At 55.9% G+C, this 13339-nt stretch overlaps 1 protein-coding gene across 1 annotated transcript in view; it reads left to right on the top strand.

Annotated features, from left to right (window-relative positions):
- The window catches only part of TNPO2 (transportin 2), a 63354-nt gene extending 50216 nt beyond the window's left edge, over positions 1-13138 (top strand). The window contains exon 25 of the mRNA XM_030196941.1: positions 12840-13138. The gene's annotated coding sequence lies outside the window, so the exon portion shown is untranslated. The remainder of the gene's footprint in view (positions 1-12839) is intronic.
- The last annotated feature ends 201 nt before the right edge of the window (positions 13139-13339 follow it).

Raw genomic sequence — 13339 nt, 5'->3', positions numbered from 1 at the left:
GCCACACCTCTCTATTCCTTATACACAAAAATATTTTGGTTTAATAAAACAGATAAGCAGCTAGCAAATCTGCCCAGCATGACAGAGCCATTACAGTTTGAATATTAATATGACTGACTTTCCTCTGGTTTAGGGAATAATATGGGATATTCCTTTCTCATTTGAAAAGCATAATTAGTTTTAAGTCAATTAGGGGGAAATGGGACTTGATATACCGCCTTTCTCCGAGGACAAGCAGGCTGCTTGTTCTCACGACTGGGTGACGTCCACGGCAGCCCCGACCAACCGGAAGAAGCTTCGCGGGCGGTCCGCACGCAGGGCATGCCCACCACGCATGCGCGGCCGTCTTCCCGCCCGTGCGCGACCGTTCCCGCCAGTCCTTTCTTTTCCGTGCCTGGAGAGAGTCATGCTGTTGCCGCTCTCTGTTCGTCAGCCCCGGAAAACCGATCGCGTTTGTCACGAATTTGTTTATTTTTTGTTTATTTTTGTTTCTGTTGCCGCGCGCTCCAGTTTTCTTTTTTTCCTCAAAAAAAAAAAAAAAGGAGAGCATGCTCTTGTTTTCCCTCGTTTCTAGCGGGGGCGTCGCGTTTGCGCGGTCGATTACTTTTCAAGGTGTGATTTACCGCCACCATCGACGACTTTAACTTCGCTGACGCGATTTTTCCGTCGATGTCCTCGAAGGTCCCGAGTGGATTTAAGAAGTGTGGTCGGTGCGGCCGGCCTATCTCGCAGACCGACACCCACGCTTGGTGCCTCCAGTGCCTCGGGCCGGAGCACAATATCAAGTCGTGTTCGCTGTGTCTTGGTCTCCGGAAACGGACTCAAGTTGCGAGGCAAGTTCTTCGGGACCGTCTTTTTGGAACTTGCGCCGGCCCCTCGACGTCGACCTCGACGGCATCAGTATCGACGGCCGGTTCTTCGGTACCGGTATCGAGGCCCAAGAAATCGGCACCGATGGCATCGACCCCAGGAGCACAGGTCCCGTCGGCCCGCCGGTCCTCCGGTGAGGGTAGGGGTGAGAGGCCGCGTGGGCAATCGGCCCCGGTCACTCCCTCGGCCCATGGCCCTCGGGACCGAACCCTGTCTGACCCGGTTCCTTGAGACCGAGGGGGATCGACCTCCTCCTCCTCTATTCCACCTGGCACCGATGATGGGCACCGCAAGAAATCCAAAAAGCACCGTCATCGGTCGCCTTCGGTGCTCGGTACCGCTGAGGAGTCGACGCCGAAGCGTCCACGTCGGGAGGAGAGATCCCCTTCGGTTGTGGAGGTACCGACGAGTCAGGGTCCCAGCACTTCGGTGCAGTCTCCTGGACCCGAGCAGCTTCCGGCACCGACACCTCTACCGCCCCCCCCCCCGTCTTTCCCGGCAGCGGGCCTGGACGAGTGCCTCAGAGCCATCCTTCCGGGGATCCTGGAAGGGCTGATGCGCCAGGCTATGCCGGCGCCGGGGGTGCTTGCGCCCTCGGCGCCGTTGACTGTGGCGCCGGCGAGCTCTAGCCCGGTGCCGAGGCCGTCGACACCGCCGCCGCTTGCGGCGCCGGTCTTGACCGCCACGCAGGTGGAGTCGACGTCGATGGAGGGAGCTTCGTCCCCGCCGGCGCGGGAGTCCACCGCTCGACAACACCGAGGCCTCGGTGCCTCGACGTCAAGCCGGGCCCGGTTGAGGACTCAGCTACATGAGCTTATGTCCGATACCGAGGAAGAGGCCTCGTGGGGGGAAGAGGAGGACCCCAGATATTTCTCCTCAGAGGAGTCTGTGGGTCTTCCCTCGGACCCCACGCCTTCACCAGAGAGGAAGCTCTCGCCTCCTGAGAGCCTCTCTTTTGCCTCCTTTGTAAGGGATATGTCTATTTGCATTCCCTTCCCCGTGGTCTCTGTGGATGAGCCGAGGGCTGAGATGCTCGAGGTCCTCGACTATCCATCACCACCTAGAGAGTCCTCCACGGTGCCGTTGCACAATGTCCTCAAGGAGACACTGCTTCGGAACTGGATGAGACCGCTATCTAATCCCATCATTCCCAAGAAAGCAGAGTCCCAGTACAGAATCCACTCGGACCCAGAGTTAATGCGGCCCCAATTGCCCCATGACTCGGCGGTCGTGGATTCTGCTCTCAAGAGGGCACGGAGTTCGAGGGATACCGCCTCGGCGCCCCCGGGGCGGGAGTCTCACACTCTGGACTCGTTTGGGAGGAAGGCCTACCAATCCTCCATGCTCGTGACCCGCATCCAGTCATACCAGCTCTATACGAGCATCCACATGCGGAACAATGTGAAACAACTGGCGGACCTGGTCGATAAGCTCCCGCCGGAGCAGTCCAGGCCTTATCAGGAGGTGGTCAGGCAGCTGAAGGCGTGCAGAAAGTTCCTGTCCAGGGGTATCTATGACACCTGTGACGTGGCATCTCGTGCTGCGGCCCAAGGTATAGTGATGCGCAGGCTCTCATGGCTGCGTGCCTCTGACCTGGACAACCGCACCCAGCAGAGACTGGCCGACGTCCCTTGCCGGGTGGATAATATTTTTGGTGAGAAGGTCGAGCAGCTGGTGGACCAACTGCTTCAGCGGGAAACCGCCCTCGACAAGCTCTCCCACCGGGCGCCTTCAGCATCCACCTCAGCAGGTGGACGTTTTTCCCGGGCCCGGCAGGCTGTGCCCTATTCTTTTGCAAAGCGTAGGTACACCCAGCCGGCCCGAAGGCCTCGTCAGGCACAGGGACAGCCCCAGCGCGCTCGTTCTCGTCAACAGCGTGCGCCTAAGCAGCCCCCTGCGCCTCCACAGCAAAAGCCGGGGTCGGGCTTTTGACTGGATCCACGGGAACATAGCCGCCCTCAAAGTGTCCGTACCGGACGGTCTGCCGGTCGGGGGGAGGTTAAAATTTTTTCACCAAAGGTGGCCTCTCATAACCTCCGACCAGTGGGTTCTCCAAATAGTGCGGTGCGGATACGCCCTGAATTTGGCCTCCCTGCCACCAAATTGTCCTCCGGGAGCTCAATCCTTCAGCTCCCATCACAAGCAGGTACTTGCAGAGGAATTCTCCGCCCTTCTCAGCGCCAATGCGGTCGAGCCCGTACCACCCGGGCAGGAAGGGCAGGGATTCTATTCCAGGTACTTCCTTGTGGAAAAGAAAACAGGGGGGATGCGTCCCATCCTAGACCTATGAGGCCTGAACAAATTCCTGGTCAAAGAAAAGTTCAGGATGCTTTCCTTGGGCACCCTTCTGCCAATGATTCAGAAAAACGATTGGCTATGTTCCCTGGATTTAAAGGATGCGTACACTCACATCCCGATACTGCCAGCTCACAGACAGTATCTCAGATTTCGCCTGGGCGCACGACACTTTCAGTATTGTGTGCTGCCCTTTGGGCTCGCCTCTGCCCCACGGGTGTTTACAAAGTGCCTCGTGGTGGTAGCGGCGTATCTACGCAAGCTGGGAGTGCACGTGTTCCCATATCTCGACGATTGGCTGGTCAAGAACACCTCGGAGGCAGGAGCTCTCCGGTCCATGCAGTGCACTATTCAACTCCTGGAGCTGCTGGGGTTTGTGATAAATTACCCAAAGTCCCATCTCCAGCCAACACAGTCTCTGGAATTCATAGGAGCTCTGCTGAATACCCAGACGGCTCAGGCCTTCCTTCCCGAAGCGAGGGCCAACAACCTCCTGTCCCTGGCTTCGCAGACCAGAGCGTCTCAGCAGGTCACAGCTCGGCAGATGTTGAGACTCCTGGGTCATATGGCCTCCACAGTCCATGTGACTCCCATGGCTCGTCTTCACATGAGATCTGCTCAATGGACCCTAGCTTCCCAGTGGTTTCAAGCCACCGGGAATCTAGAAGATGTCATCCGCCTATCCACCAGTTGCCGCACTTCACTGCTCTGGTGGACCATCCGGACCAATTTGACCCTGGGACGTCCATTCCAAATTCCGCAGCCCACGAAAGTGCTGACGACGGATGCATCTCGCCTGGGGTGGGGAGCTCATGTCGATGGGCTTCACACCCAGGGTCTGTGGTCCCTCCAGGAAAAGGATCTGCAGATCAACCTCCTGGAGCTCCGAGCGATCTGGAACGCACTGAAGGCTTTCAGAGATCGGCTGTCCTACCAAATTATCCAAATTCGGACAGACAATCAGGTTGCAATGTATTACACCAACAAGCAGGGGGACACCGGATCTCGCCCCTTGTGTCAGGAAGCCGTCGGGATGTGGCTCCTCCAAGCCACATACCTGGCAGGTGTAAACAACAGTCTGGCCGACAGACTGAGCAGAGTCATGCAACCGCATGAGTGGTCGCTTCATTCCAGAGTGGTACGCAAGATCTTCCGAGAGTGGGGCACCCCCTCGGTGGACCTTTTCGCCTCTCAGACCAACCACAAGCTGCCTCTGTTCTGTTCCAGACTACAGGCCCACGGCAGACTGGCGTCTGATGCCTTTCTCCTCCATTGGGGGACCGGCCTCCTGTATGCTTATCCTCCCATACCTTTGGTGGGGAAGACCTTACTGAAGCTCAAGCAAGACCACGGCACCATGATTCTGATAGCGCCCTTTTGGCCCCGTCAGATCTGGTTCCCTCTTCTTCTGGAGTTGTCCTCAGAAGAACCGTGGAGATTGGAGTGTTTTTTGACTCTCATCTCGCAGAACGACGGAGCGTTGCTGCACCCCAACCATCAGTCCCTGGCTCTCACGGCCTGGATGTTGAGGGCGTAAACTTCACTGCGTTGGGTCTGTCTGAGGGTGTCTCCCGTGTCTTGCTTGCCTCTAGGAAGGATTCCACTAAAAAGAGTTACTTTTTCAAGTGGAGGAGGTTTGTCGTTTGGTGTGAGAGCAAGGCCCTAGAACCTCGTTCTTGCCCTGCACAGAACCTGCTTGAATACCTTCTGCACTTATCAGAGTCTGGCCTCAAGACCAACTCAGTAAGGAATCACCTTAGTGCGATTAGTGCTTACCATTATCGTGTGGAAGGTAAAGCCATCTCTGGAGAGCCTTTAGTAGTTCGATTCATGAGAGGCTTGCTCTTGTCAAAGCCCCCTATCAAGCCTCCTACAGTGTCATGGGATCTCAACGTCGTCCTCACCCAGCTGATGAAACCTCCTTTTGAGCCACTGAATACCTGCCATCTGAAGTACTTGACCTGGAAGGTCATTTTCTTGGTGGCAGTTACTTCAGCTCGTAGGGTCAGTGAGCTTCAAGCCCTAGTAGCTCATGCTCCATATACCAAATTTCATCACAACAGAGTAGTGCTCCGCACCCACCCTAAGTTCCTGCCGAAGGTGGTGTCGGAGTTCCATCTTAACCAGTCAATTGTCTTGCCAACATTCTTCCCCAGGCCGCATACCCGCCCTGCTGAACGCCAGTTGCACACATTGGACTGCAAGAGAGCATTGGCCTTCTACTTGGAGCGGACACAGCCCCACAGACAGTCCGCCCAATTGTTTGTTTCTTTCGACCCTAACAGGCTAGGGGTCGCTGTCAGGAAACGCACCATCTCCAATTGGCTAGCAGATTGCATTTCCTTCACTTACGCCCAGGCTGGGCTGGCTCTTGAGGGTCATGTCACGGCTCATAGTGTTAGAGCCATGGCAGCGTCAGTGGCCCACTTGAAGTCAGCCACTATTGAAGAGATTTGCAAGGCTGCGACGTGGTCATCTGTCCACACATTCACATCACATTACTGCCTCCAGCAGGATACCCGACGCGACAGTCGGTTCGGGCAGTCGGTGCTGCAGAATCTGTTTGGGGTGTAAATCCAACTCCACCCTCCAGGACCTGCATTTATTCTGGTCAGGCTGCACTCTCAGTTAGTTGTTCTTCGTAGGTCAATTTTCTGTTGTATCCTCGCCTTTGCGAGGTTCAATTGACCTGGGTTCTTGTTTTGAGTGAGCCTGAGAGCTAGGGATACCCCAGTCGTGAGAACAAGCAGCCTGCTTGTCCTCGGAGAAAGTGAATGATACATACCTGTAGCAGGTGTTCTCCGAGGACAGCAGGCTGATTGTTCTCACCTACCCTCCCTCCTCCCCTTTGGAGTTGATTTTCATCTTTTGCTTGTCATTCAACTGGCGGGAACGGTCGCGTACGGGCGGGAAGACGGCCGCGCATGCGCGGTGGGTGTGCCCTGCGTGTGGACCGCCCGCGAAGCTTCTTCCGGTTGGTGGGGGCTGCCGCGGACGTCACCCAGTCGTGAGAACAATCAGCCTGCTGTCCTCGGAGAACACCTGCTACAGGTATGTATCGTTCACTTTCTGAGGTTTTTGCAACTACATTCAATTAGACTAAGGCAACTCATTGTATGTGGGTTGTAATTCTTTTCTATTGAGAAAGTTGCAGAGCACGGCTGCCAGACCCTATGAGCGTGTGGCGACTCTTTTGATGAAAAGTTCATTGGCTGCCAGTCTGTGCTAGGATCATGTTTGTGTACTTATCAGTTTACTTGAATTTTAGAAAATATCTGAAAACTTGGTTTAAAAAAATTAATTAAATGTCATTCTCCGAGGACAAGCAGGCTGCTTGTTCTCACTGATGGGTGACGTCCACGGCAGCCCCTCCAATCGGAAACTTCACTAGCAAAGTCCTTTGCTAGCCCTCGCGCGCCCGCGCGCACCGCGCATGCGCGGCCGTCTTCCCGCCCGAAACCGGCTCGAGCCGGCCAGTCTTCTTTTGTCCGCACTCGGTACGGTCGTGTTTTCGCCGTGTCGAGCCCCGGAAAGTCGACCTCGCGCGTCCAATTTGTTTGAACGTGTTTTTTTCCTTCGGGAAAGCTTTGTCCTAGTCGGGAAGTGCTCCGGAAACCCCCCGCCGGGTTTCGTGTAAATCCTCCCCGTACTTCCAGCTTTTTTGCCCCGGTAAGTTTTCTTTCGTCGTCGGGGTAGGCCTTTTTTCGGCCTCGGTCGAGATTTTTCTCCCTCTAAATTTGGTGCTTCGAATTTCGCCATTTCGGCTTTTGATTTCGCCGGCGTGATTTTTCCGCCCATGACATCGAAGCCTTCCAGCGGCTTCAAGAAGTGCACCCAGTGCGCCCGGGTTATCTCGCTCACTGATCGACACTCGTCGTGTCTTCAGTGTCTGGGGGCCGAGCACCGCCCTCAGAACTGCAGTCTGTGTTCCCTGCTTCAAAGGCGGACTCAGGTAGCGAGACTAGCCCAGTGGAACGTGTTGTTCTCGGGCTCTTCGTCGGCATCGGCACCGGGATCTTCGAGTGCATCGACGTCGTCAGCGTCCAGACCATCTTCCTCGGCCGCCCCTGCATCGAGTGCATCGAGGCATCGGGCCTCTGCATCGGCGCCGAGACATCGGATAGCTGCATCGACGTCGGTGGTACCAGGACCTCGTCTGCTGATGTCGTCGGACGGTGGTGCATCGGGTGGAGTGCAGGTGAGGGCTGTCCATTCCCCTGCTGGTGGCGGTGAGCCCTCGGGTGGGTCTCCGCCTACCCTGAGGGCTCCTGCGGTACAGCCCCCCCGAGATCGACCTTCTTCAGTCTCGGCCCCGAGGAAGCGACGGGTGGATTCGACGTCCTCCTCGTCGGTGCCGGGGAGCTCCGGTGACATGCTTCGGAAGAAATCGAAGAAGCATCGACACCGGTCTCCTCCCCGTGTCGGCACCGAGAGCTCTGGGTCGCCGAGGGATTCGGCACCCAGCAGGCATCGGCACCGAGAGGACCGCTCACCCTCTGTTCAGGAGGTGTCGATGCGCTCCGCTCTGGACAGCCCGGAACAGCCTCCACGCCCGGAACAGGTACTGACGTCGACGCCTGCATCGACCTCTCAGCCTTTCTCTGCAGCCGCTCTAAACGAGAGCCTCCGGGCCGTTCTCCCAGAGATTCTGGGAGAGCTGTTGCGCCCTACCCCTCCGGTACCGGCGGTGCTTGCGCCACCGGTACCGTCGAGCGTGGCGCCGGCTGGCCCATCGCCCAGGTTGAGGTCCCCGACGTCGGTACCGCGTGCGGTACCGACCGCGGCCACCTCCCAGGAAGGCTCCCCGACTACGTCGGCGGAGGGAGCTTCGCCGATGCGGGCGAGGGAGTCTACCTCTCGACGCCCCCATCGTGGACAGGGTTCCACGGAGTCGAGCAGGGCGAGGTTGCAGACACAGGTCCGTGAACTTGTGTCTGACACCGAGGGTGAGGCCTCGTGGGAGGAAGAGGAAGATCCCAGATATTTCTCTGACGAGGAGTCTGGGGGTCTTCCGTCTGATCCCACTCCCTCTCCTGAGAGACAGCTTTCTCCTCCCGAGAGTCTGTCTTTTGCCTCCTTTGTCCGGGAGATGTCTACGGCCATCCCCTTCCCGGTGGTTGTGGAGGACGAGCCCAGGGCTGAAATGTTTGAGCTCCTGGACTATCCTTCTCCACCTAAGGAAGCGTCCACTGTTCCCTTGCACCATGTCCTGAAGAAGACATTGCTTGCGAACTGGACCAAACCATTAACTAATCCCCACATTCCCAAGAAGATCGAGTCCCAGTACCGGATCCATGGGGACCCAGAGCTGATGCGCACTCAGTTGCCTCATGACTCTGGAGTTGTGGATTTGGCCCTAAAGAAGGCTAAGAGTCCTAGGGAACATGCTTCGGCGCCCCCGGGCAAGGACGCTAGAACCTTAGACTCCTTTGGGAGGAAGGCCTACCATTCCTCTATGCTCGTGTCCAAGATCCAGTCTTACCAGCTCTACACGAGCATACACATGCGGAATAATGTGCGGCAGTTGGCCGGCTTGGTTGATGCTCTTCCCCCTGAGCAAGCCAAGCCTTTTCAGGAGGTGGTCAGGCAGCTGAAGGCGTGCAGAAAATTCCTGGCCAGAGGAGTTTATGACACTTTTGATGTTGCGTCCAGGGCCGCTGCTCAAGGTGTGGTGATGCGCAGGCTCTCATGGCTGCGTGCCGCCGACCTGGAGAATAGAGTCCAGCAGCGGATTACGGACTTGCCTTGCCGTGCGGATAACATTTTTGGCGAAAAAGTCGAGCAGGTGGTAGAGTCTCTCCACCAGCGGGACACCGCATTCGACAAGTTCGCCCGCCGGCAGCCTTCAGCTTCTACCTCTACAGGTAGACGATTTTTCGGGGGAAGGAAGACTGTTCCCTATACTTCTGGCAAGCGTAGGTACAATCCTCCTTCCCGACAGCCTGCGGCCCAGGCTAAGCCCCAGCGCGCTCGCTCTCGTCAGCAGCGTGCGAATCAGCAAGGCCCCGCGGCTCCCCAGCAAAAGCAAGGGGCGAGCTTTTGACTGGCTCCAGCAGAGCATAGCCGACATCCAAGTGTCAGTGCCGGGCGACCTGCCTGTCGGAGGGAGGTTGAAAGCTTTTCACCAAAGGTGGCCTCTTATAACCTCCGATCAGTGGGTTCTCCAAATAGTCCGGCAAGGATACACCCTCAATTTGGCCTCTCAACCTCCAAATTGTCCACCGGGAGCTCAGTCCTACAGCTTCCAGCACAAGCAGGTACTTGCAGAGGAACTCTCCGCCCTTCTCAGCGCCAATGCGGTCGAGCCCGTGCCATCTGGGCAAGAAGGGCTGGGGTTCTATTCCAGGTACTTCCTTGTGGAAAAGAAAACAGGGGGGATGCGTCCCATCCTAGACCTAAGGGCCCTGAACAAATATCTCGTAAAAGAAAAGTTCAGGATGCTTTCCCTGGGCACCCTTCTCCCCATGATTCAGCAAAACGATTGGCTATGCTCTCTGGACTTGAAGGATGCCTACACACACATCCCGATACTGCCAGCTCACAGACAGTATCTGCGATTTCAGCTGGGCGCACGCCACTTCCAGTACTGTGTGCTACCCTTTGGGCTCGCCTCTGCGCCCAGGGTGTTCACAAAGTGCCTAGCTGTGGTAGCAGCGGCGCTTCGCAGGCTGGGGGTGCACGTGTTCCCATATCTCGACGATTGGCTGGTGAAGAACACATCCGAGGCAGGAGCCCTGCAGTCCATGCAGATGACTATTCGCCTCCTGGAGCTACTGGGGTTTGTGATAAATTACCCAAAGTCCCATCTTCTCCCAGTGCAGAAACTCGAATTCATCGGAGCCCTGCTGGATTCTCGGACGGCTCGCGCCTATCTCCCAGAGGCGAGGGCCAACAACTTGTTGTCCCTCGTCTCGCGGGTGCGAGCGTCCCAGCAGATCACAGCTCGGCAGATGTTGAGATTGCTGGGCCACATGGCCTCCACAGTTCATGTGACTCCCATGGCCCGCCTTCACATGAGATCTGCTCAATGGACCCTAGCCTCCCAGTGGTATCAGGCCGCCGGGGGTCTAGAGGACGTGATCCACCTGTCCACGAGTTTTCTCGAATCCCTGTATTGGTGGACGATTTGCTCCAATTTGACTCTGGGACGTCCCTTCCAAATTCCTCAGCCTCAAAAAGTGCTGACCACGGATGCGTCTCTCCTGGGATGGGGAGCTCATGTCGATGGGCTTCACACCCAAGGAAGGTGGTCCCTCCAAGAAAGCGATCTACAGATCAATCTTCTGGAGTTGCGAGCGATCTGGAACGCTCTGAAGGCTTTCAGAGATCGGCTGTCCCACCAAATTATCCAAATTCAGACAGACAATCAGGTTGCCATGTACTATGTCAACAAGCAGGGGGGCACCGGATCTCGCCCCCTGTGTCAGGAAGCCGTCAGCATGTGGCTCTGGGCTCGCCGTCAAGGCATGGTGCTCCAAGCCACATATCTGGCAGGCGTAAACAACAGTCTGGCCGACAGGTTGAGCAGGATTATGCAACCTCACGAGTGGTCGCTCAATTCCCGTGTGGTGCGACAGATCTTCCGGGCGTGGGGCACCCCCCTGGTAGATCTCTTCGCATCTCAAGTGAACCACAAGGTCCCTCAGTTCTGTTCCAGGCTTCAGGCCCACGGCAGACTGGCGTCGGATGCCTTCCTCCTGGATTGGGGGGAAGGTCTGCTGTATGCTTATCCTCCCATTCCTCTGGTGGGGAAGACTTTGTTGAAACTCAAGCAAGACCGAGGCACCATGATTCTGATTGCTCCCTTTTGGCCGCGTCAGATCTGGTTCCCTCTTCTTCTGGAGTTATCCTCCGAAGAACCGTGGAGATTGGAGTGTTTTCCGACCCTCATCACGCAGGACGAAGGGGCTCTGCTGCATCCCAACCTCCAGTCCCTGGCTCTCACGGCCTGGATGTTGAGGGCGTAGACTTTGCCTCTTTGGGTCTGCCAGAGGGTGTCTCCCGCATCTTGCTTGCTTCCAGGAAAGACTCCACTAAGAGAAGTTACTTCTTTCATTGGAGGAGGTTTGCCGTCTGGTGTGACAGCAAGGCCCTAGATCCTCGCTCTTGTCCTACACAGACCCTGCTTGAATACCTTCTCCACTTGTCGGAGTCTGGTCTGAAGACCAACTCCGTAAGGGTTCACCTTAGTGCAATCAGTGCATACCATTACCAAGTGGAAGGTAAGCCGATCTCAGGACAGCCTTTAGTTGTTCGCTTCATGAGAGGTTTGCTTTTGTCAAAGCCCCCTGTCAAGGCTCCTACAGTGTCATGGGATCTCAATGTCGTTCTCACCCAGCTGATGAAACCTCCTTTCGAGCCACTGAATTCCTGCCATCCGAAGTACTTGACCTGGAAGGTCATTTTCTTGGTGGCAGTTACCTCGGCTCGTAGAGTCAGTGAGCTTCAGGCCCTGGTAGCCCAGGCCCCTTACACCAAATTTCATCACAACAGAGTAGTCCTCCGCACTCACCCTAAGTTTCTGCCAAAGGTTGTGTCGGAGTTCCATCTGAACCAGTCAATTGTCTTGCCAACATTCTTTCCCCGTCCTCATTCCTGCCCTGCTGAACGTCAGCTGCACACATTGGACTGCAAGAGAGCATTGGCCTTCTATCTGGAGCGGACACAGCCCCACAGACAGTCCGCCCAATTGTTTGTTTCTTTTGATCCCAACAAGAGGGGAGTGGCTGTAGGGAAACGCACCATATCCAATTGGCTAGCAGATTGCATTTCCTTCACTTACGCCCAGGCTGGGCTGGCTCTTGAGGGTCATGTCACGGCTCATAATGTTAGAGCCATGGCAGCGTCGGTAGCCCACTTGAAGTCAGCCACCATGGAGGAAATTTGCAAAGCTGCGACGTGGTCATCTGTCCACACATTCACATCTCATTACTGTCTGCAGCAGGATACCCGACGTGACAGTCGGTTCGGGCAGTCAGTTCTTCAGAACCTGTTTGGGCTTTAGGATCCAACTCCACCCCCCGAGGGCCCTGTTTGTTCTGTTCCAGGCTACACTCTCAGTTAGTTGGTAAATTTTTTAGGTCAATCTCAGTTATGTCCTCGCCGTTGCGAGGCCCAATTGACCAATGTTGTTGTTTTGAGTGAGCCTGGGGGCTAGGGATACCCCATCAGTGAGAACAAGCAGCCTGCTTGTCCTCGGAGAAAGCGAATGCTACATACCTGTAGAAGGTATTCTCCGAGGACAGCAGGCTGATTGTTCTCACAAACCCGCCCGCCTCCCCTTTGGAGTTGTGTCTTCCCTTGAAGTGTATTGTCTTGCTACATACTGGACTGGCCGGCTCGAGCCGGTTTCGGGCGGGAAGACGGCCGCGCATGCGCGGTGCGCGCGGGCGCGCGAGGGCTAGCAAAGGACTTTGCTAGTGAAGTTTCCGATTGGAGGGGCTGCCGTGGACGTCACCCATCAGTGAGAACAATCAGCCTGCTGTCCTCGGAGAATACCTTCTACAGGTATGTAGCATTCGCTATATGTATAATTCTCTGGGCTTTGTAATCCGTGTTGAGCTGTCCAGGTTTCATGGATTATAAGCATTTATGTCATTGTCAGGTCATAGTACTGTACTATTGCTAAGCGTGCATTCCACATCTCACTGTTCCCTTTCTTTTTCTCTCATCAGGTTCTTGTCGTTGCTGGAACTTCATCCATGTCCATATGTTCAGCTGCCCTATGCTGGGGGGTGGGGGGAGTGGGAGTAAGGAGTATAGGATAACTTGAGAGAAAATTCCCCCCTCCCAAGCCCTTGCAATTATTAAAAGCAGTGGCAGGTGCCTCCCTGCTTTCAAAGCTTGGGAGAGGGGGGAATTGGGCACAGACAGTAGGGGGCAACCCTTTGTCTTAAAGAAGATGAAAGGGAAAGTTTGGCTGCCTGCCCGTGGAGTACGAGTGAGTGTTTATAAGAACGGAAGAGGGACGTAGGCTGCTTTTGCGGTGGGTGGGAGGGAGGGAGGGAGGGGGAGGGACTCCCTGCTATAATTTCTGTCCTACATGCTCAGACCTGCATGAGATGTGAAGAGGGAGTGCATTGGACCATGTGCGGTGGCTGTCCTGCCATTTCTTCAGGAAGAGGCAGCAGTCCTGGCTGCTGTGTTCTTTCACGCGAAGAGTAGCTGCTGCCCT

Source organism: Microcaecilia unicolor, chromosome 3 (genome assembly GCF_901765095.1).
Source record: "Microcaecilia unicolor chromosome 3, aMicUni1.1, whole genome shotgun sequence".
NCBI classification, from domain to species: Eukaryota; Metazoa; Chordata; class Amphibia; order Gymnophiona; family Siphonopidae; genus Microcaecilia; species Microcaecilia unicolor.
Note: the sequence above shows the minus strand (reverse complement) of the source record. Positions and strands in the feature narration are given on the sequence as shown.